Raw genomic sequence first — 20,958 nt, 5'->3', positions numbered from 1 at the left:
CTCGCAGTCCACGTATAATCCTCGCTCTTCACCCTAAACGGCCCACCCGGAGAGGCAACAATGGAGGGATTCTGCTGGAGGTCTCGGGTGGGCCTGGCTACTTAGCATTTCCCAATGGCTCTGCTGGGCTGTGGTGAGGCACTGGTGCGGGGCAGTTCTTGGCCACATGGCCCACCTTGCCACACTGGTAGCAGAGATCGCTCTGTGGTCCACGGCAGGGCTGACGTGGTGGTGTTTGGACCTGCCTTACAGGCTTCCCCTCATCAGTTTCTTCCTCCACTTCAGTGACACGAGCCCAGACTTGCAGCTTGTGGGGCGATGCTGGAACACCCTGGGGGGCTAAAGTTGCTTCTGCCAGCACCTCGTCCAGCGATGATGGTGATGTCATGTGAACATGTAGCCAAAGGCACCTCGGTGTCAGCGCCTTTAAAAAGATGTGGAGGGCAAGCTCTTCCTGGGCCGTGGGAGTGAACTGGGGATAGCCATGCTGAGCAGACTGGTGGAGATCTGGAGAGAATACCCTCAGGCTTTCTCCCACCCACACGGTGCCACCTACTTCCCAGTTCTTCCCTCATTGCTTCCTCCAATGGCCTATGCCTGAAGCACCTCTCTAGCACCGCCTCGAAGGCCCTGTAGTCATGCTGCTCAGCCGGCATTATGTCAAGAAGGGCCCGCAGTACACCTGCCTCCAGTGCCAGGGTGAAGTTCACTGCTGACTTGGAGGGGTTCCATTCATCGTGCCACGCGGTAAGCTTGACGCGCCAGGTAAGGCTCCAGGCAGTCGGTACCATTGTATCTGGGAAGCTTCAGGGTGGAACTTGTGGCATTAATTGCTGGGGCCCGTTGGTCCTCCACTTTCTCCAGTGGCATTGGTGCTGCCCGCTGCATTGCCTGTCCTCCCGTGGCCGCAGTACCTTGGGTTCCTCAGCACCGGCCGTGATGGAGGTGAGTGATGTGCTCCCCAATGTACCCGGGTTGGAGCCTGGGTATGCTCACCCCATTGGGATTTCTGGGAAGGTACGAGGCTTGGCTCCCAAGATCTCCCTCCAGGTCAGTGTCCCGTCGTCGGGAGCCCAGCCCGGGGGTATGGGGGAGGCATATCGCTCAGTCCCTAGATGTATTCCTCAGGTCTTTAAGGCACTTCATCTGATTTGTAGATCTTCAATTTCACCATCAATTTCTAATCCCGCTCCTGACACTAACATGGTGAGCATTCAGGCCATGATGACGGATGAGAAGAGCTTGTTTATCTCAATGGCTAGGTCTTTGGGTGTATTTAAGGTGGAGATTGATAAATTCTTTATTGGCTATAGCATCAAAGTTTATGGGTAGAAGGCCGTGGAGTGAGACTGAGGAGGCGAATGATTGAATGGCTGAGCAGACTTGATGGGCCACCTGGCTTAATTCTGCTGCTATGTCTTATGGTCTTAACTGATAGTTATATTGTTACAAGCACAATTACAGACAGAGCGCCATCACTTGGTCCAACTCAGTCACATACAGATGGGGGAGGTGATGATCGCACATCCTGGTTACTGTCAGGGTAACCCTCAAACATGCCAGCGAATAATTGTATAACCCAAGCTAAAACGTAACAATAAATGAACTTGAAAATCTCACCATAATTCCATGAATGTATTTAAAACAAGAAAAATAAGTAGCACTGGCCACTAGGAATTTGGGGCGAGGTGTCAACCATGCCCCCTGGAATGCCACAATATATGTGTCTAGTTTCAATGTCACCAACACTGACTAAACTCTGGAACAAGTGCCCCACTCTCTCTTCACTTCTCCTACAATCCACCATACGGCCCATCCATGTATCAAAAGTCTTTAATCTTCAACTGTCTGCAATAACTTGAGTTTGATTCTATTCTCTTGTACACTGTCATTAAAGTCTCCCGTCTGTACCTCAGCATTCTGTCTTTCTCAAGGGCCATGAAGTAATATTGCAGGAGAAAGCTTACTTTTGGCATTCACATTTTACATTGTGATGAAGACTATACGGCAGAGGAGCAGAATTAGGCCATTCAGTCCATCGACTGCTTCACTAATACGTCATTGCTGATTTATTATCTCTCTCATCCTGCCTTCTTCTTGTAACCTTTGACACTTGACTAATCAAGAAACTATCAGCATCCATCTTAAATATACCTAATGGCTTGGCCTCCACAGCCATCTGTGGTGATGACTTCCACAGATTCAATACTCTATGGCCAAAGACATTTTTCCTCACCTGTTTTAAAAAGGTGTCCCTCTATTCGGAAGCTGTGCCCTCTGGTCCTTGACTCACTCCACCAAAGAAAACATCCTCTCTGCATAACTTTATCTAGGCCTTTCAATATTCGATAGGTTTCGATGAGATCCCCCCATTCTTCTAAACCAGTGAGTAGAGGCCCAGAGCTATCAAATGTTCCTCATACCCTTTCATTCCTAGGATAAATGTTTTGATCCTCCTCTTGATGCTCTCCAATACCAGCACATCTGTATTGTGCTGTAGGTTTTCTATGTTTCTATGTTTCTATCTTTTCTTAGATAAGGGGCCCAAAATAGCTCTCAATACTCCAAGTGTGGTCTGAACAATGCCTTATAAAGTCTTGGCATTACACCCTTGCTCTTATATTCTAGTCCTTTTGAAATGAATGCTAACATTGCATTTGCCTTCCTCACCACTGACTGAATCTGCAAATTAAGCTTTAGGGATTCCTACACGAGGGCTTTCAATGCCCTTTGCACCCCCGATTATTGAAATTTCTCCCAATCTAGAACATGGTCTAAGCCTTTATTCCTTCTACCAAAGTCATGACCATACATTTCCATACACCATACTCCATTTGCCATTTCTTTGCCAATTCTCCCAATCTAAGTCCTCCTGCAGACTCCAAGCTTCCTCAACACTACCTGCCCCTCCACCTTTCTTTGTATCATCTACAAACATGGTCACAAAAGCATCAATTCCACCATCCACATTGCTGACATATAATGTGAAAAGAAGAGGTCCCAACACTGACTCATGTGGAATACCAGTAATCACCAGCAGCTAACCAGAAAAGACTTCCTTTATTCCCAATCTTCATCTCCTGCCAGTCACCCAATGCTTTATCCATGCTAGTAGCTTTCCTGTAATAGCACAAGCTCTTATCTCGTTAAGCACCTCATATACAGCACCTTGTTAAAGGCTGTTTGAAAATCCAAATATACAACATCCACTGATTCTCCTTTGTCTATCCTGCTTGTCATTTCCTCAAAGAATTCTAAAAGAACTGTCAGGCAAGATTTTCCCTTGAGGAAACCATGTTGACTGTGGCCTATTTTAGCATGTGCCTCCAAGTACCCTGAGACCTCATCCTTAACAATCGACCCCAGCATCTTCCTAACCACTGAAATCAGGCTAACTGGCTGACAATTTCCTTTCTTCTGCCTCCCGGCCTTCTTAAAGAGTGGAGTGACATTTGCAATTTCCGAGTCCCCTGCAACTATTCCGGAATTTAACCATTCTTGGCAGATCATTACTAATGCCTCCACAATTTCCTCACCTATCTCATTCAGAACAATGGGGTGCAGTCCATCTGGTCCAGGTGACTTATCTACCTTCAGATCTTTCAGCTACCCCAGCACCCTCCCTATAGAAATAGCAACTATATTCATTTTGGCCCCCTCACTCTCTTGAATGTCTGGCATATTGTTAGTGTCTTCCAGTATACGCAAAATACTCACATATTTCTTCCGCCATTTTCTTGTCCCCCATTGCTACCTCTCTAAGTATCATTTTCCTATAGTTCGATATCTACTCTCACCTCTCTTTTACTGTTTATATAGCTGAAAAAACTTTTGATATCTTCTTTATATTATTGGTTAGCTTACCCTCATATTCAATCTTTTCTCATCTTACGGTTTTTTAGTTGCTTTCTCTTGGTTTTTAAAATCTTCCCAATCCTCTAACTCTCCAGTAATTCTGTAGTTCCCTTTATTCCACGGTAATACTGATGCATCTGACTTTATCGCTGCATCACTGTATCATGGCTGAAAGTTTATAGCTGGGAGCATAATGTCCAAGGATGTATATTGTATCGAAATGATAGGCAAGAAGGCAGAGTGGGTGGTAAATAATGAAATCAAATCATTGGAAGGAGGTGACATAAGGCCAGAAGGTGTTGAATAATTGTGGATAGAGCTGAGGAACTGCAAGGGTAAAAGGACCCTGATGGGAGTTGTATACAGACCCTCAAAGAGTAGTAAGGATGTGGGCTACAAATTACAATGGGAGATAGAAAATGCATGACAAAAGGGCAATGTTATAATAGTCATGGGGGACTTCATTATGCAGGTATTTTGGGAAAATCAGGTTGGTGTTGGATCCCAATAGGGGGAGTTTCTGGTATGCCTACAAGATGGCTTTTTCAGCAGCTTGTGGTTGAGCTCACTGGAGAATTAGCTATTCTGGATTGAGTGTTGTGCAATGAACCAGAATTGATTCGACATCTTAAAGTAAAAGAACCCTTAGGGGCAAGTGATCATAATATGATCAAATTCACCCTGAAATTTGAGCAGGAGAAGCTAAAGTCAGGTGTATGAGTATTACAGTGGAGTAAAGGGAATTACAGAGGCATGAGAGAGGATTTGGCCAGAATTGATTGGAAAAGACCATTGGCAGGAATGTTGGCAGAGCAGCAATGGCTGGACTTTCTGGAAGCAATTCTGAAGGCAGGGGATATATACATCCCAGCGAGGAAGAAGTTTTCTAAAGGTCAGATGATGAAACGTGGCTAACAAGAGAAGTCAATGCCAACATAAAAACCGAAGAGGGGGCATATAATAGCACAAAAATTAGTGGGAAGTTAGAGGGTTGGGAAGCTTTTAAAAATAAACAGAATTAAAAAAGTAATTGAAAAGGTAAAGATGGAACATGAAAATAAGCTAGCCAATAAAATTGAAGAGGATACCAAAAGTGTCTTTAGATACAAAAAGTGTAACAGAGAGGTGAAGGTGGATATCGGGCTACTGGGAAATGATGCTGGAGAGGTAGTAAAGAGGGACAATGAAATATTGGATGAACTGAATAAGTGCTTTGCATCAGTCATCACTGTGGAAGACACAAGCAGAACAGTGGAAGTTCCAGATGTCAGGGGGCATGAAGTGTGTGAAGTTACCATAAATAGAGAGAAGGTTCTTAGGAAACTAAAAAGTCTGAAGGTAGATGTCACCTGGACCAGATGGTGTACACCCAGAGTTCTGAAAGAGATGGCTGAAGAGATCATGGAGGCATTAGTAAGGATTTTTCAAGAACCACTAGATTATGCAATGATCTCAGAAGGCTGTAACATTGTAAATGTCACTCCACTCTTCAAGAAGGGAGAGAGGCAGAAGAAAGAAAACTATAGGCCAATTGGTTTGAGCTCAGTGGTTGGGAAGATGTTGGAGTCGATTATTAAGGATGAGGTCTCAGGGTACTTAGAGGTACGTGATAAAGTAAGCCGTAGTCAGCATGGTTCCTGAAGGGGAAATCTTGCCTGACAATTCTGTTGGAATTCCTTGAAGAAATAACAAGCAGGATAGACAATGGAGAACTGGTTCATGTTGTGTACTTAGATTTTCAGAAGGCCTTTGACAAGGTGCCACACATGAAGTTTCGTAACAAGCTACGAGCCCATGGTATTACGGGAAAGATTCTAGCATGGATAAAGCAGTGGTTGATTGGCAGGAGGCAGAGAGTGGGAATAAATGAAACCTTTTCTGACTGGCTGCTGGTGACTAGTGGTGTTCCACAGGGAACTGTGTAGGGACTGATTTTTTTTACATTATATGTGACTGATTTGGATGATGGAATTGATGGTGCTTTTGCAATGATTACAGAAGATATGAAGATAGGTGGAGGGGCAGTCAGTTTTGAGGAAGTAGAGAAGCTACAGAAGATTTAGACAGATTAGGAGAATGAGCAAAAAATGGCAGATGGAATACAGTGTCAGGAAGTGTATGGTCATGCAGTTTGGTAAAAGAAATGAAAGGCTTGACTATTTTCTAGATGGAGAGAAAATACAAAAAAAAACTGAGGTGCAAAGGGACTTGGGACTCCCTAAAGGTTAATTTGTAGTTGAGACTGTGGTGAGGAAAGCAAATGCAATTTTAGTATTCATTTCAAGAGAACTAGAACTTAAAAGCAACTATGTAATGTTGAAACTCTTATAAAGCACTGGTGAGGCCTCATATGAAGTACTCTGAGCAGTTTTGGGCCCCTTATCTTAGAAAGGTTGTGCTGAAACTGGAGAGGGTTCAAAGGAGATTTATGAAAATGATTCCAGGATTGAATGGCTTGTCATATGAAGAGCATTTGATGGCTCTGGCTCTGTATTCACTGGAATTCAGAAGAATGAGGGGTGATCTAATTGAAACCTTTCGAATGGTGAAAGGCCTTGATAGAGTGGATGTGGAGAGGATGTTTCCTATGGTGGGAGAGTCTAAGACCATGGGACACAGCCTCAGAATAGAGGGTGGTCTTTTAGAATGGAGATGAGGAGAAATTTCTTTAGCCAGGGAGTGGTGAATCCGTGGAATTCTTTGCTACGGACAGCTGTGGAAGCCAAGTACTTTTGTATATTTAAGGCAGGGGTTGATAGATTCTTGATTCTTTAACAGCAACTCCTTTGCTTGCGTCTTCCGAAACAGCTTTACTTCTATCTTGGATATCTCTTTTTTTCCCTGCAATGCCCTGGGAAAGGCTTCACTGCTAATGTAATGGTGGTTCTATAGCAGCAGTGTTTGGGTCATGACTAGAGATAACGAGGGCTTTGGAATGTTCTGCCGTCCATTGAAGGGAGTGTTTTTTCTTCTTGTGTGCTTGAGAGCAAGTTGTTCGAGGTCTTTTGTTCGGCGGAAGATGGAGAGAGAAGAAGCCAGAATGGAGAGGTCATGGACTGTAGGACGGAGTGGATCTCGGAATGGGGCCAGGAGTCGACGATGCCCGGAGGAAATCGATAGAGAACTAATGATGGGAAAACCGTGAGCTCCAATGTGCACATGAGACTGTTTTGTTAAAATGGGCCCTTTATCATTTTGTTTCTTTACTAATCCTCTAGTCAAATTAAGAATTATAAAGTTCAATCATTTAATTGCACATGGTGTACTGTCTGCTATGTCGTGGTACTGATTTGTAACAGGATAACACATCACGCAGCCGCCACACAAATGAGATTCCACAAGGCCAGAGACTGCCTTCCCCTAGACTAACACTGTCAGCTGATCCTCAGGGTTACATCCCTTTGAAGGTTCTTTTGAAGACCCTGACCTGGAGTTACACTCTGACTTTGGTTCTTTGTGGGAATGGGACCCGTTCTCAGGGCCTCATGACTGGTTGCTTTTCGATATCCCAAGGGCGCGGCCTGGAGGACTAGTGTGCCTTCAGGGTGCTGGATCTTCGTGGCTTTTGAGGCAGGCTTGTTCAAGGCTGGTGCCGCTGATTGATGCGTCGTGGGAGAACAAGGAAGATCAGAAGCGGTGGGCTTGCTGCTGGCTGTGTGCCCAGAGGCACAGAGCTCGGAAAAAGCAATGCAACAGACTTTTAACCCCATAAATCAGCAAGTTGTTTTGTTATGTCTCCCCTCTTGCTGTGAAATGTGGACATCTCTTTTCCACATATTAGAGAGAGAGAGCCCATGGTATGTTGAATACCGGGTGAATAGTAGTCTTTGGGGTACTGCAAGTCTGTGTCATTATTGATGCTTTGCTGTACGCTTGAGTGCTCGGTGGAGGACACTGATGCTTTTTGCTGATGGGGGGGTTGTCGTTACCTTGCTACTGCTTGTGCATGGGAGGGGGGAGCTTGGGGGGCTTTGGGGTTCTAACATTTAACTGTCATTCCTTTTTTGGGGCACTTCTCTGTTTTCGTGGATGTTTGTGAAGAAAAAGAATTTCATGATGTATATGGTATACATTTCTCTGACATTCAATGTACCTATTGAACTATTGATTGGTCAGGGCATGAAAGGATACGGGGAGAAGGCAGGAGATTAGGCTAGGAGAAAAATTGGATCAGCCCTGATGAAATGGCGGAACACACGCTTGGGCCAAATAGCCTAATAGAGCTCCTACTGTATATCTTATAGTCTTATGGTCTAAGAGTGGCAACGTTTGTGGGCTTATCTTCTCCCTCTCAAACTGCAGGGTGAATTCTATCATATTATGATCACTGATTCCTAATGGATCCTTTACCCTAAGCTTGCTAATGAAACCTGGTTCATTGCACATCACACAATGCAGAACTGAGTTTCTCCTAATGGGTTCAACCACAAGCTGCTCTAAAAGTTCCCTCTCCTGGGATCCAGCACCAACCCGATTTCCCCAATCTACACGCATATTGAAATCCTCGATGACTATTGTTACATTGTCCTTTTTACATGCCTTTTCTGTCTCCTATTGTACCCTGCATCCTGGCTACTGTTTGGAGATCTCAAGTGTGTTTTACACTTGCAGTTTCTTAACTCTACCCACAAAAGTAGAATTAAGAAACTGTCAAGAGTTGAACTCCAATTTGCCTATCAGCACAACAAGTCCACAGCAGTTGCCATCTCACTGGCTCTTCACTCAATCCTGGAGCATCTGGACAGCAAGGGTACATACATCAGGATGCTCTTTATCGACTACAGCTTGGCATTCAATACTATCCGCCCCTCAAAACTATTCAATGTGCTTCAAGACTTCAGTCTCAATATTTCTTTGTGCAATTGGATCCTCAATTTCCTCACTGCAGACCCTAGTCAGCCTGGATTAGCAACAGCATCTCCTCCACAATCTACCTCATCACTGGTGCTCCATAGGGTATGTGTTAGCCCCCTGCTCTCCTCGCTTTACACTTGTGACTGTGTGGCTAAGCACCATTCCAATCCACATTCAAGTTTGCTGATGACACCACTGTTGCTGGCCAAATCAAATGTGGTGACTTATCAGCTTATAGGAGAGAGACTGAAAATCTGACTGAGTGGTGCGACAACAACCTCTTACCGAATGTCAACGAGACCAAGGAGCTGTTTAATGACTTCAAGAGGAGGAAACCAGAGGTACATGAGCTAGTCCTCTTTGGAGGATCAGCAGTGGAGAAGTTCAAAAACTTCAAATTCCTGTGTTATTATTTCAGAGGACTTGTCCTGGGCTTAGCTCTTAAGTGCAAATATGAAGAAAGCACAGCAGCGCTTCTAATTCCTTTGGAGTTTGGGATGATTTGGCATGACATCTAGAACTTTTACAAACTTCTATAGATGTATGGTGGAGAGTGTATTGACAGGCTGCATCACGGCCTGGTATAGAAAAACCAATGCCCTTGAACGGACAGTCCTACAAAAAGTAGTGGATACTGCCCAGTCCATTACAGGGAAAGCCCTCCCCACCTTTGAGCGCATCTACACGGAGCTTTGTTGCAGGCAAACACCATCCATCGTCAAGGACCCCCACCACCCAGGTCATGCTCTCTTGTTGCTGCTTCCATTAGGAAGAAAGTACAGGAACGTCAGGAAGCACAGCACCAGGAACAGTTATCATCCCTCACCATCAGGCTCTTGAACCAAAGGGAATAACTTCACTCAACTTCACTTTCCCCATCATTGAAGTATTTCCACAACCTATGGACTCACTTTCAAGGGCTCTTCATCTTTTGTTTTTGATATTTATTGTTTTTTTATTTACTATTTTTATTAGCACATTTTTCTGACTTTTGCTCACTGGTTGAACTACCAGTCCGTGCGGTCTTTCATTGATTCTATTATAGTTATTATTCTATTATGGATTTATTGAGTATGCACTCAAGAAAATGAATCTCAGGGTTGTACATGGTGACATAAACGTAATTTGGTTATAAATTTGCTCTGAACTATGAACTTTGAACAAGGATTCTACATCTTCTGATCCAGTGTCACCTCTTTCTAATGATTTGGTTTCATTTTTTACCAACAGAGCCACCCCACTCTCACTGCCTATCTGCCTGAACTTTCAACACAATGTGTATCCTTGGACATTAGGCTCCGAACTGTAATGCTCTTTCAGCCACAGCTCAGTAATGCCCATAGTGTCAGACTTGCCAATCTCTAATTGCGTTCCAAGCAGAATCTATCTTACTATGTATATGACATGCATTCAAATATAAAACCTTCAGTCCTGTATTCATCACCCTTTTTAATTTGGTCTCCATACTACATTTCAACTCAACCCACTAACTGTAATTTTGTCCTATCATCTGCCCGTCTTTCCTCGCAGTCTCAGTACACACTCTATCTACTTTCACACCAACAGCCCCATCACCCCTGTTCCCACCCCCTGTCAAATTTGTATAAACCTTCCCAACAGCTCTAGCAAACATCATGACATTCATAAACACCCACAATATTCAGCTGAATTTTAAATTGCTGGATGTTTGACATTAATAGAAAGAAACATATTTCCAGATGTTACAATCCAAGAAATATTTTATATCCTTTGGTTCTCTATCTGCGTGTGACTGAACATCGACTGTATATTTCACCAAACAGTGTAGTGTTGCAAAGAGCTGAATCGTGTGTATACATTGAAATAAATGTCATTTTGAAATTGTTATTAAGTGTTTCAGTTATTAGAAATGATATACTTTATTACTGAAGCCAATTTTCCCTTGCTTTATGAAACACATTCACCAATTTAATGTCAAGAAATTTATTCACTGAAAGTAAAGTAATAATTGTCATATTTCTGTGTTCATTTCAATATTTCCACATAGAAACTGGCTTGAAATTGAATGAACATGGTCAAGTTATTTATCTCACTGACTTGCCAAGCTTGTTATAATGTTTTTGTCCATAACAAATGTGACCAGTCTGCAAATGAGAATCCTTGTCTGAGAATCATTTTTGAACATCAGGAACATGAAAATTGGAACCTAATTGGAACCTTAAGAAAGGCCAAATGGAACTTCGATGGTATTTTCATGACAGTAAAATGTGACATGATGCATTTTGGGTTCCATATCAGCTTCATCCTCAGTTACTGTAATGCTGTTTATTAAAGTACAAATTTCAAAGTTCAAAGCACATTTTTTATCAAAGTATGTATACTATATACAATCTTGCGATTTATCTCCGTGCAGGAAGCCACAAAACAAAGAAACCCAATGGAACTCATTAAAAAAAAGGAAGACCATTAAACACCCAATGTGCAGAAAAAAAAACAAATTGTGCAAACAACAAAAGCAAGCAAACAACTGAAATTCACGAAAGTGAGTCTACAGCCACAAAGCCAATCATCACTGTAGCCAATCCAGTGGCCTTTTAGTTGCAGGCTACATCCTCAGTTCAGTGCAGAAATGAGTAAACCTCTCAGAGCAGTGAGCCAACCAGTATATCCCTCACCTCTGGCTCAACACCCTGATCGCTTCAATTTGGCCTGGCACTTAAATGGTTAAAATCTCCGATTTTTCTGCATTTGCGGTCCTGGGCCCTTACCGCTTCGACATGCTCTCGGGCCTGGGCCCCACCATCATAATTACCCCACTTCCCTCATTCAGCCAAGCACTTAAATTTATCAGACCTGGGGTTGTTCCTTCCTTTCAGACATAGGCCCAGGCTTTGCCCAATCGAATCGCCTCCAAATCCAATGTCTAAGTATTGCTCTTGGGCCTGGGCCCCTACATCGATTAAGTCTGGACACGCCATCCTGTCACTATCCTGCACCTTTGAGAATTCGATTCACACTATAAAAGTGCCAGGTCGTACAGGCAGTTCAAAATCTCAGCTCTGAAAGGTAAGTTACAGGCTGTTAATTGCAGTGATTTTTACCAGAAGAAGAATGATTAATAAAGTAGTTAGTAATTTTGTTTTTGCCAGCAAGTTTTTGCTGAGCTTCACCAGTGTCATCTCAAAACTATTAAATTAAGTATTTGAATTAAATTCCGTTACTAATAAAATGCACTTACTAATTGGAAATAAGTGTACTTATTTTTTCATTTCATTCTTTAATTTGGAAGAATTTTCTTCACTGCTGTTAACAATTTCAAATAATCATCAACTCTGCATTAGGTTTCTGAGTGCAGATTACTTAAACAAGTTAAAAGTGATAAGGGTGTCTGAAAATGTAAACTGTACTTTTTTCCATAGGTGCTGCCTAGCCTGCTGAGTTCCTCCAGCATGTTGTGTGTGTTGCTGGGGTGTCTGATTCAACATTTATCCACTACTGGGGCATTTAACTGGAAACTGGTCATCAGCAGAATGATCCAGTTTATTATTTTATCTGAAAATGGGAAGCATATTGTTTGTTCTTCTTAGAGAAATTTTTCATAAGCAGCCATTTCACGTCCTATGTCTATAATGAATGAAAAGAAGACACCTTTGCTGAACCATAGAAATATAGAACAAAACAGCACAGAAACAGGCCCCTCAGTCGAAATAGTACATGCTGTACTGTCTTTCTGCCTAGTCCCATTGATTTACACCTGGACCATAACCCTCCATACCCCTCCCTTGCATGTACTAATGCAAACTTCTCTCAAATGCTGTAAATAAACTCACGTGCTCCACTTCTGCTGGCAGCTCATCCCACACTTGCATTGCCCTCTGAGTGAAGATGTTCCCCCATCCCAGTTTCCTTTAAGTATGTTCCCCTGGGTGTTATTATCCATTATCAGAATCCAACAATTTCGGATCTGATTAATAGCCTTTGCTTTTTGGCTGGAAACTGGGGGTAGGGCATGCTCTGGGATGTTCTGAATGGGCACAACACAATTCCTCACTTCTGAATCCAAGTCAGATGATGTCTTGTTGATGACTCATTACATTTCCTTCTGATCTTCAATTCCATTGTTTTGTAGGGAATGTGTGTAAGACCAACGAGTAGGCAGATTGGTCCAGTTTATTACCTTATAGGAAAAAAGTGAGACTATTGTTTGTTCTTAGAGAAATTATTCATAAGAAGCCATTTAACCTATGATGTTGGTAATGAATAAAAAGAAGACACCTTTGCCTATTCATAGAAACATAGAGGACTACAGCTTAAAAAGAGGCCCTTCAGCCCATCTAGTCTATGCCAAATTGTTATTCTACCTAGTCACATTGACCTGCACCTGATCCATAGCCCTCCATGTCCCTCCCATTGATGTACTTACGCAAATCTCTCGTAAATGCTGTAATCGAACTTACATCTGCCACTTCAGGTGGAAGCTCGTTCCACACTTGTGGGGAGTTAGGGGACAGTTTGGGGTTTAAGGACATGGATAAGGGGAGCTAGAGGCCAAAGGCAGTAAATAAAGAGTCAGAGGCAGGAGCTGGATTCCAATTCTATGCGGTAGAAGGCCAGTGATCCCCATGGAGGACAATGAGGGTGGAAGGCACGAAGGCTAGTGACATGCCCCTCCCAAAGTTGGGATTTTGGAGTTTGATAACTTGAGTTCAAATTCCCATGATTAGTGGGTCCTGGGGTCAATACTGAAGGCCAAATTTGGTGATCCAGAAGTCAAAGTTCGATGTCTGTGAGTCAAGGGCCCTATGTCACTGTATGCTTCGATGTACATGTGATAAATACATCTGAATCCGAAAAACCCTGATGTAGAAAATTACTCCTTGAAAGAAAAAAATCCTCCTCTTCTCCATCTTAATCAGTCAAACCTCTATTCTGAAACCATGCCTTTTATTTCTAGATTCCCTGAGGGAAAACATTCACTTGTCATTTATCTTGTGAAGATTTTCCCTTCTTTCTCCCAAGTTGATCTTGGAATGGGCTGTATAATTGTTATTTTCCTTGCAGTTTAACTTTCTTATGTTTGTTTATATTTTTGTGGAATTACCTATAAACAGGCAATGATTTAGTGTGCTTTCTAGTGCTTGCATTTGGTGGTATCACATTACTTGAATAGGGGCTCTCTGATTGGTTAACAGTTATCTATGGAAATAGAATGGAATTAGAGAAGCAGACCACCATTGGATTGGTGTTTTTTGTCTTCTTTGTTTTTTCCCTCTCACTTTCTCTCCTTCATCTTCATTTCCTGTTGTGGTGCTTAATAAAAAAAATTCCGATCACAATCCTAAAATGATATTCTGATTAGAATCCTAAAAACCTAATTCTGAACACAATCCCAGAAATACTTCGATTGTAATCCAATAATATTTTGATGCAATCCAACAGTATGTTGATCGCAGTCTACACGACATATACATTATGTATTACACGGGACTGAGTTAGTGTGGGGGTCAGTGTGGACATGGTGGAGGATTACAAATACCCGGGCATAAGAGTTGACAGTAAACTGGACTGGTCAAAGAACACTGAGGCTGTCTACAAGAAGGGTCAGAGCCGTCTCTATTTCCTGAGGAGACTGAGATCCTTTAACATCTGCCGGACGATGCTGAGGATGTTCTACGAATCTGTGGTGGCCAGTGCTATCATGTTTGCTGTTGTGTGCTGGGGCAGCAGGCTGAGGGTAGCAGACATCAACAGAATCAACAAACTCATTCGTAAGGCCAGTGATGTTGTGGGGATGGAACTGGACTCTCTGACGGTGGTGTCTGAAAAGAGGATGCTGTCCAAGTTGCATGCCATCTTGGACAATGTCTCCCATCCACTACATAATGTACTGGTTGGGCACAGGAGTACATTCAGCCAGAGACTCATTCCACCGAGATACAACACAGAGCGTCATAGGAAGTCATTCCTGCCAGTGGCCATCAAACTTTACAACTCCTCCCTTGGAAGGTCAGACACCCTGAGCCGATAGGCTGGTCCTGGACTTATTTCATAATTTGCTGGCATAATTTACATATTACTATTTAACTACTTATGGTTTTATTACTATTTATTATTTATGGTGCAACTGTAACGAAAACCAGTTTCCCCTGGGATCAATGAAGTATGACTATGACTATGACTATTAAAACAATGGCTAAAGTCATGAAACCTACTACAGGAAAAGTGGGAGCTTAATCTCCAGTTATGAAGCTTTGAATTCTTACCTGAATAAAACATTTCAATTTAATAATATTAATGAAGAAGTCCAGATGAAATATACCATCAATGTTGAGTCTATTAAGAAAGTATGGGATAATGCCTGAGGAAAAGGAAAAAAAACCTCAAATATGTGAATTAAGCATATGAATGAATGCACGGTCAGTTTGATCAAATATGTTAGAGTGAAAAAGTTTACTGAACAAGAGGAAAAGGAAGGGAAAGCTGTGATAAACTACAAAAAAAAGTATGACAATGGCAATCAAAAGTCTAAAGAGCAAATCTTTGCATTAACTGAATGAGTGAACACACAACATGGTAAGTGTAATCAAGGTGAAGCGCATTATACGGACCTTCAAAGTAAACTGAATCAAAATCAGAAAGCCCATCAGGGACCTCAGATGGGCAGTCCAGCCAGTGATGTTTCTCCTTGAGGCTGCACATTACATGGTCTTCCAAGACAGTGTCACCATCCAAGCTCTGATGTATCATGCCCTGGACCTGACATGGACTCTACGGCGGCGTCTGGCAACTCCACTGAGGATGACAGTGATGAAACAATAGGATTGCCAATTATATCATGGTTTGCTCCAATAAAGATAAAGGAAGTGAAGACATGCAGGACTGAAGATGGAAGCTATGAAAGGAACGGAACTGGAAAAGATTGATTAAGTGGTCCAATAATATTTCATATCATAAAAAATTAAGTTTAAGCACCTTGGGTGAGCTTCACCCAAGACTATATAAAAACTGCATCCACATGATGGCATGCAAATTTTGGCGACTGTGCAATCAGGCAGTTGACTTGTGGAGTTAATGACAACATGGGAGATGATTAATCAAATATGTAAGGTGATTCGGATGTGGCTGAAAGAATGGGCCCCATTACAGACTGATTGGAGGAAAGTAGTCTGGCTACTGTGCAAAACATTCCTGAGGATATGGGGAATGCTACAGGACAGTGTGGTTAAGTTACTCAGGGGTTCCGGGAAGAAACAAAGATAAAATTTAGGTCTCTTGAAGTTAACCTTTATGGATATCTTGAAGCCAGATATTGCCAAAATGGTGAAGCTGACAAAAACAAATTGGAGCGGAATTAGTGTTCCATATATTGAGCCACTGCAAGCTGCAAATAAGTGGAACAGGATATCAAATCTGAAGAAGATCATTACAGATGGGTCAGTTACCTACTGAGAGATATTGCTTGCTTGTCAACAATCATGGCTACTGCAGGTGAGTAAACAGTCAATGCTCATTAACCAACAGGAAAAGTGAGACTGGAATTCACTGTGTGTACCACAACAATCTCTGTCTGAGCCACACCTCCGAGGCCAAACCCCTGAAGCAAAATGTCACTTTTGTAAGAAAAGAAGACAGTGGGCTAGAAGTTCTCAGCAAAGGAAACAAGTTGGGCAACAGAAACAAGCACAACAACAAGTCCAATCCTCTGCCTCACAAATGTTGGAAGATCCTGATCTAATAACATGGCTTCAGCAAGCAATTTTAGATGCGAGGAACGTATTGTTGAATTGAAAAAATGACTAAACCCTTCTCATCAGCCTTTGCTTGCCAGATAGACCTAAGACTGACAGCTTAAATATTAACTTACTACTTGGGAACGAGTGTGCTGAATTCTCGCTAGAATACGATGACTGACTTGCAAAGATAATAATATGCCATGAAGATGCAAGTTATTACAAAGGTATTACTTTATTGAACCCAGATCTGATTCTGCACTCCGATGGCTCTGCAATGATTGAGGGAGGAATTAAAATGGCTGGATGTACCGTTGTGTCTGAAACCAAAGTGCTGGCATCAGGAAACACGATGGTACTTCTGTGGGACCATCAACTAATATCTACACTGATTCTTGAAATACTTTTGGAGCTGTTGATGTCTTTGGAAACTTATGGAGTCAAAGGGAATGTATTACGAATGTGGAAATCCTAATCAAGAATTGCCAACTGCAATGGGAACTCATGAATGTTATACAATTGTAGTCAGGAGTGGCTCTATTAAAATGTAAAAGCCAATCCAAATGACTACAATGGAACACCATGGAAATGCATTCATGGATGAAATTGCAAAAAAAGGCAGCACGGGAAAAGGTAAAACAAATAAAAGAAGTAAAAAAAAGTCAAAGAATTAAACAAAGTTCTGGGAAAATATGGAGTGAACCTGACAACTGAATAATGGGCGAAGTTGAACTCTAACACAGACAAACATACAGGATATTCTAGGGATGCAAACTCAGTGCACGAACCAAGAAGAGTGGTTCTGGATGGAAAATGGTGTGAGGTTAAATAGTGATGGATCATGGAGATATAGAACTAGTCATAGACTAGTGGCTCCAACTACATTGGTTCCTTATCTGGCACAGCTGATACACTCCTGAGGACACATTGGAGTGGAAAAGATAATCAACAGATTCTCCCAGAGGCGGTGGAATCCAAAGTTCAGGGCACAATTTCAACCAAGATGTGTGATAATCTAGAAAACAAATTCTGGAGAACTGGGAAGGCTACCATAACTTAGTGCTTCTGCCCCATCTGGTCCACTTTTACACTTACAAATGGACTACATTTGTAAGTGTAAAAGGACACTCAGATGAAATGTTAATAGTGGACAAGTTTTCAAGATTGGGGGAAAATATTCCAGTAAGGAAAGCCACTGCCACACATACAGAAAAAAACTCGGATCAAGGACTACATTCCTAGATGGGGATTGCATGTGACTCTGGGAAGGGAACACATTTCACTGGGAGCATTTGTCAGGAATTATGGCGACTGATGAATATTGAACAGTCTTTTCATGGTCCACATCACCCAGAGTCATCAGGACAAGTCGAATGAATGAACCGAACCATCAAGCAACGACCGACTAAGTATCATGAAGAAGGCATAGCCTGGCTTTTCCTATGGTATAATGTAGCATCAGAGCAACCCCAAACAAGAAAACTAAACTAAGACCATTCAAAGTAGTACCAGGGTGACCCATATCACTGCTGGGAGTTCTTGATCTCAGAGAGGCATATTATGCCAGACAGTTTAGTTAACTCGTGTGAGATTAACCAGAGCTGTACAGTCTGCTTCTTGACAGGTTTCTGCTGCTTGAAGTGATCCAATGGAAGGAGGACATGCCGTGATTCCTGGAGAGTGGGTCCTGATTAAAGGAAAACACATAAGGAACCACTGGGAGCTCGATGAGAAGTTCCTTATTAGATGCTGTGAATTACAAACTCAGTGGTGAAGGTGGCAGGTGAAAGTAAGTGGATACACACTAGCCACTATAAATGAACTAAAGTGGTACCCAAGGAGAAAAGCAAGGTTAATGTGTTGGTAACCTCTAACTCAGTACCTACATTGCTGGTTTACAGTGAGCAAATCACTAACCAGCCAGAAGTATTCAGAGTTGATAACTTCTGGACATTCTGATCCTTATTCCAATATTATTTACTGTTGTTATGTTTCTATCAATTTTCCTACTCTCAATGTGTTAAATAAAATGATTCATAATATGTATTTATGGATATCACATTAATTTGCTGATACTGTAAATGTATCCAGCTGTATGTTAATATGCACCACACACTTTAAAGGAAATATAAGAGATTAAAAATGTGGATGCAGTTTTGGAAAGTGTAAGAAATGACACTGCTGATGCCTTGGAGAAAGTAGTTGCTATGCATAAGATGGTTCTTCAAAATCACTCAAGTCGGTCTTCTGATGATGCTATAGTCTCAGCCGTCCACTTCATCCTGCCCAGAAAATAATACCTCATGTGCCAGGATGTTGTTCATCGACTTCAGCTTGATGATGAACAAGATCATGCTGGTAGGCAAACTGTCCTTGTTGGAACTTAACACCCCTTTATGTAACTGGACCTTGGACTTCTTGACGAGAAGACCCCTATCAGTAGGAGTTGGCAGCAACCTCTCAATCTCCATCATGCTGAACACTGGTGCCACCCAGGGCTGAGTGCTCAGCCTGCGCTGTTCACGCTGCTGACTCACGACTGCACTGCCAAATCAGTTCAAACAAGTTCACTGATGATACAACAGTAGTTAGTCTCAATGATGAGTCGGCATATAGAGAGAAGGTCGAGAGGCTTGTCAAATGGTGTGAAAACAACAACCTGAGCCTCAGCAGGCAGAAGACAAAAGAGGTGATTGTGGACTCCAGGAAGGTGCAGGTCAACCACTCTCCATTGCACCTCAATGATTCTGCCATGGAGAGTGTGAAGAGCACTAAGTTCCTTGGTGTGCACATAACGGATGATCTACCCTGGATTCACAACACCTCCTCATTAGTCAAGAAGGCACAGCAGTGTCTACACTTTCTGAGGAGATTGAGCTGTGCAAGGCTCTCCGCTCCCATTCTAACAAATTTCTACAGTAGCACCATCCTGACTGGCTGCATTATTGTGTGGTACAGAAACTGCAAGGCATCAGACCACAAGACCCTAAAGAGGATAGTTAAAAACTGTAAACAGATCACTGGGGTCTTCCTTCCACTTTATTTGTGACGCTTACCAGGAGTTTCATAGCATATGATAAACATACACTCATTGGAGTTGAGAAGAATGAGAAATAACCACATTGAAACATATAAAGTTGTGACAGAGACTAACAATGTAGATGCTGAGGTTGTTTCTTCAGGTTGGAGAGTGAAGAATTAGGGGAAATAATCTCAGGATAAGAGGTTGATCATTTAGACTGAGATTCGGAGATATTTCTTCAGTACCTGGGATAATGTTTAGAATACAAATGTTCTAACCTAGACCCCAGGGATGATCAGTGGCTGAGCATACTTAGGAGTGAGTTAATAGATTTTCAAATTCTTAATGACTGAGAAGTATGGGCACCAGAAGACAAAGTAAGATAAGATAGATATTGTTGTGTTAATTGGCAGAACAGGTTTAAAAACCACATAGCTTTTTCCTGCTTTTACGAATGTTCTTAGAGTTGATATTGGTCAAAATATTTCCTTGAATGCATTCCTCAAGCAATATTATTCTATCTAACTACTGTAATTTGAAAGTGAGCATTGAGATAGGTATTCATTATCAGTTGGACCAGTAATGACAATGAAATTCAAACCAAGATGCACAAAGTTCTGGAGGAACTCAACATGCCAGGCAGCATCTATGGGAAAGAAGAAACAGTTGGCATTTCAGGCCGAGACCCTTCATCAGGAGTGGAATGAAAGAGGAGAAGTCAGAGTAAGAAGGTGGGGGGGGGGAAGAGGAAGAAGTACAAAGTGTCAGTGATTGTTGAAACTGGGAAAGAAGTGAAGGGTGAATTAAAGAACTGGGAAGTTGATTGGTGAAAGAGATAAAGGGCTGGAGAAGGGGGAATCTGATAGGAGAGGATAGAAGACCATGGAAAAAAGGGAAGCAGGAGGAGAACCAATGGGAGGGGATGGTCAGGTAAGGAGATAAGGTGACAGAGGGAAACAGAAATGGGGAATGGTGAAAGGGGGGCAATTAGCGGAAGTTTGAGAATTCGATGTTTGTGCCATCAGGTTGGAGGCTACCCAGATGGAATATAAGACGTTGCCCCTCTGACCTGAGTGTGTCTCATTGCTCCAATTCATGGTTGCTGAGAGCACAGACTCACGTGTCAGAATGGGAATGAAAAGTAGAATTGAAGTGTGCGGCACCAGGAGATTCCACTTTTCCCGGTGGACTCGATGAAGCGGTCTCCCAATTTACGTTGGGTCTCACCAATATACAGAAGGCCACATCGGGAGCAGTGGATACAGTGGATGGCCCCAACAGACTCACAGGTGAAGAGTCACCTCACCTGGAAGGACTCTTTGGAGCACAGAATGGTATTGAGGGAGGAGGTGTAGGAGCAGGTATGGCACTTGTTCCGCTTGCAAGGCTAAGTACCAGGAGGGAGATCAGTGTGGAGGAAGGAGTGGACAACGGGGTTGCGTAGGAATGATCCCTGCGGAAAGTGGGGGGAGGATGGAAAGACGTGCTTGGTGGTGGGACAATGAAATTTGTTTAGGT

The sequence above is a fragment of the Mobula birostris genome, chromosome 11 (genome assembly GCF_030028105.1).
Source record: "Mobula birostris isolate sMobBir1 chromosome 11, sMobBir1.hap1, whole genome shotgun sequence".
In the NCBI taxonomy this organism is placed as follows: Eukaryota; Metazoa; Chordata; class Chondrichthyes; order Myliobatiformes; family Myliobatidae; genus Mobula; species Mobula birostris.
Note: the sequence above shows the minus strand (reverse complement) of the source record.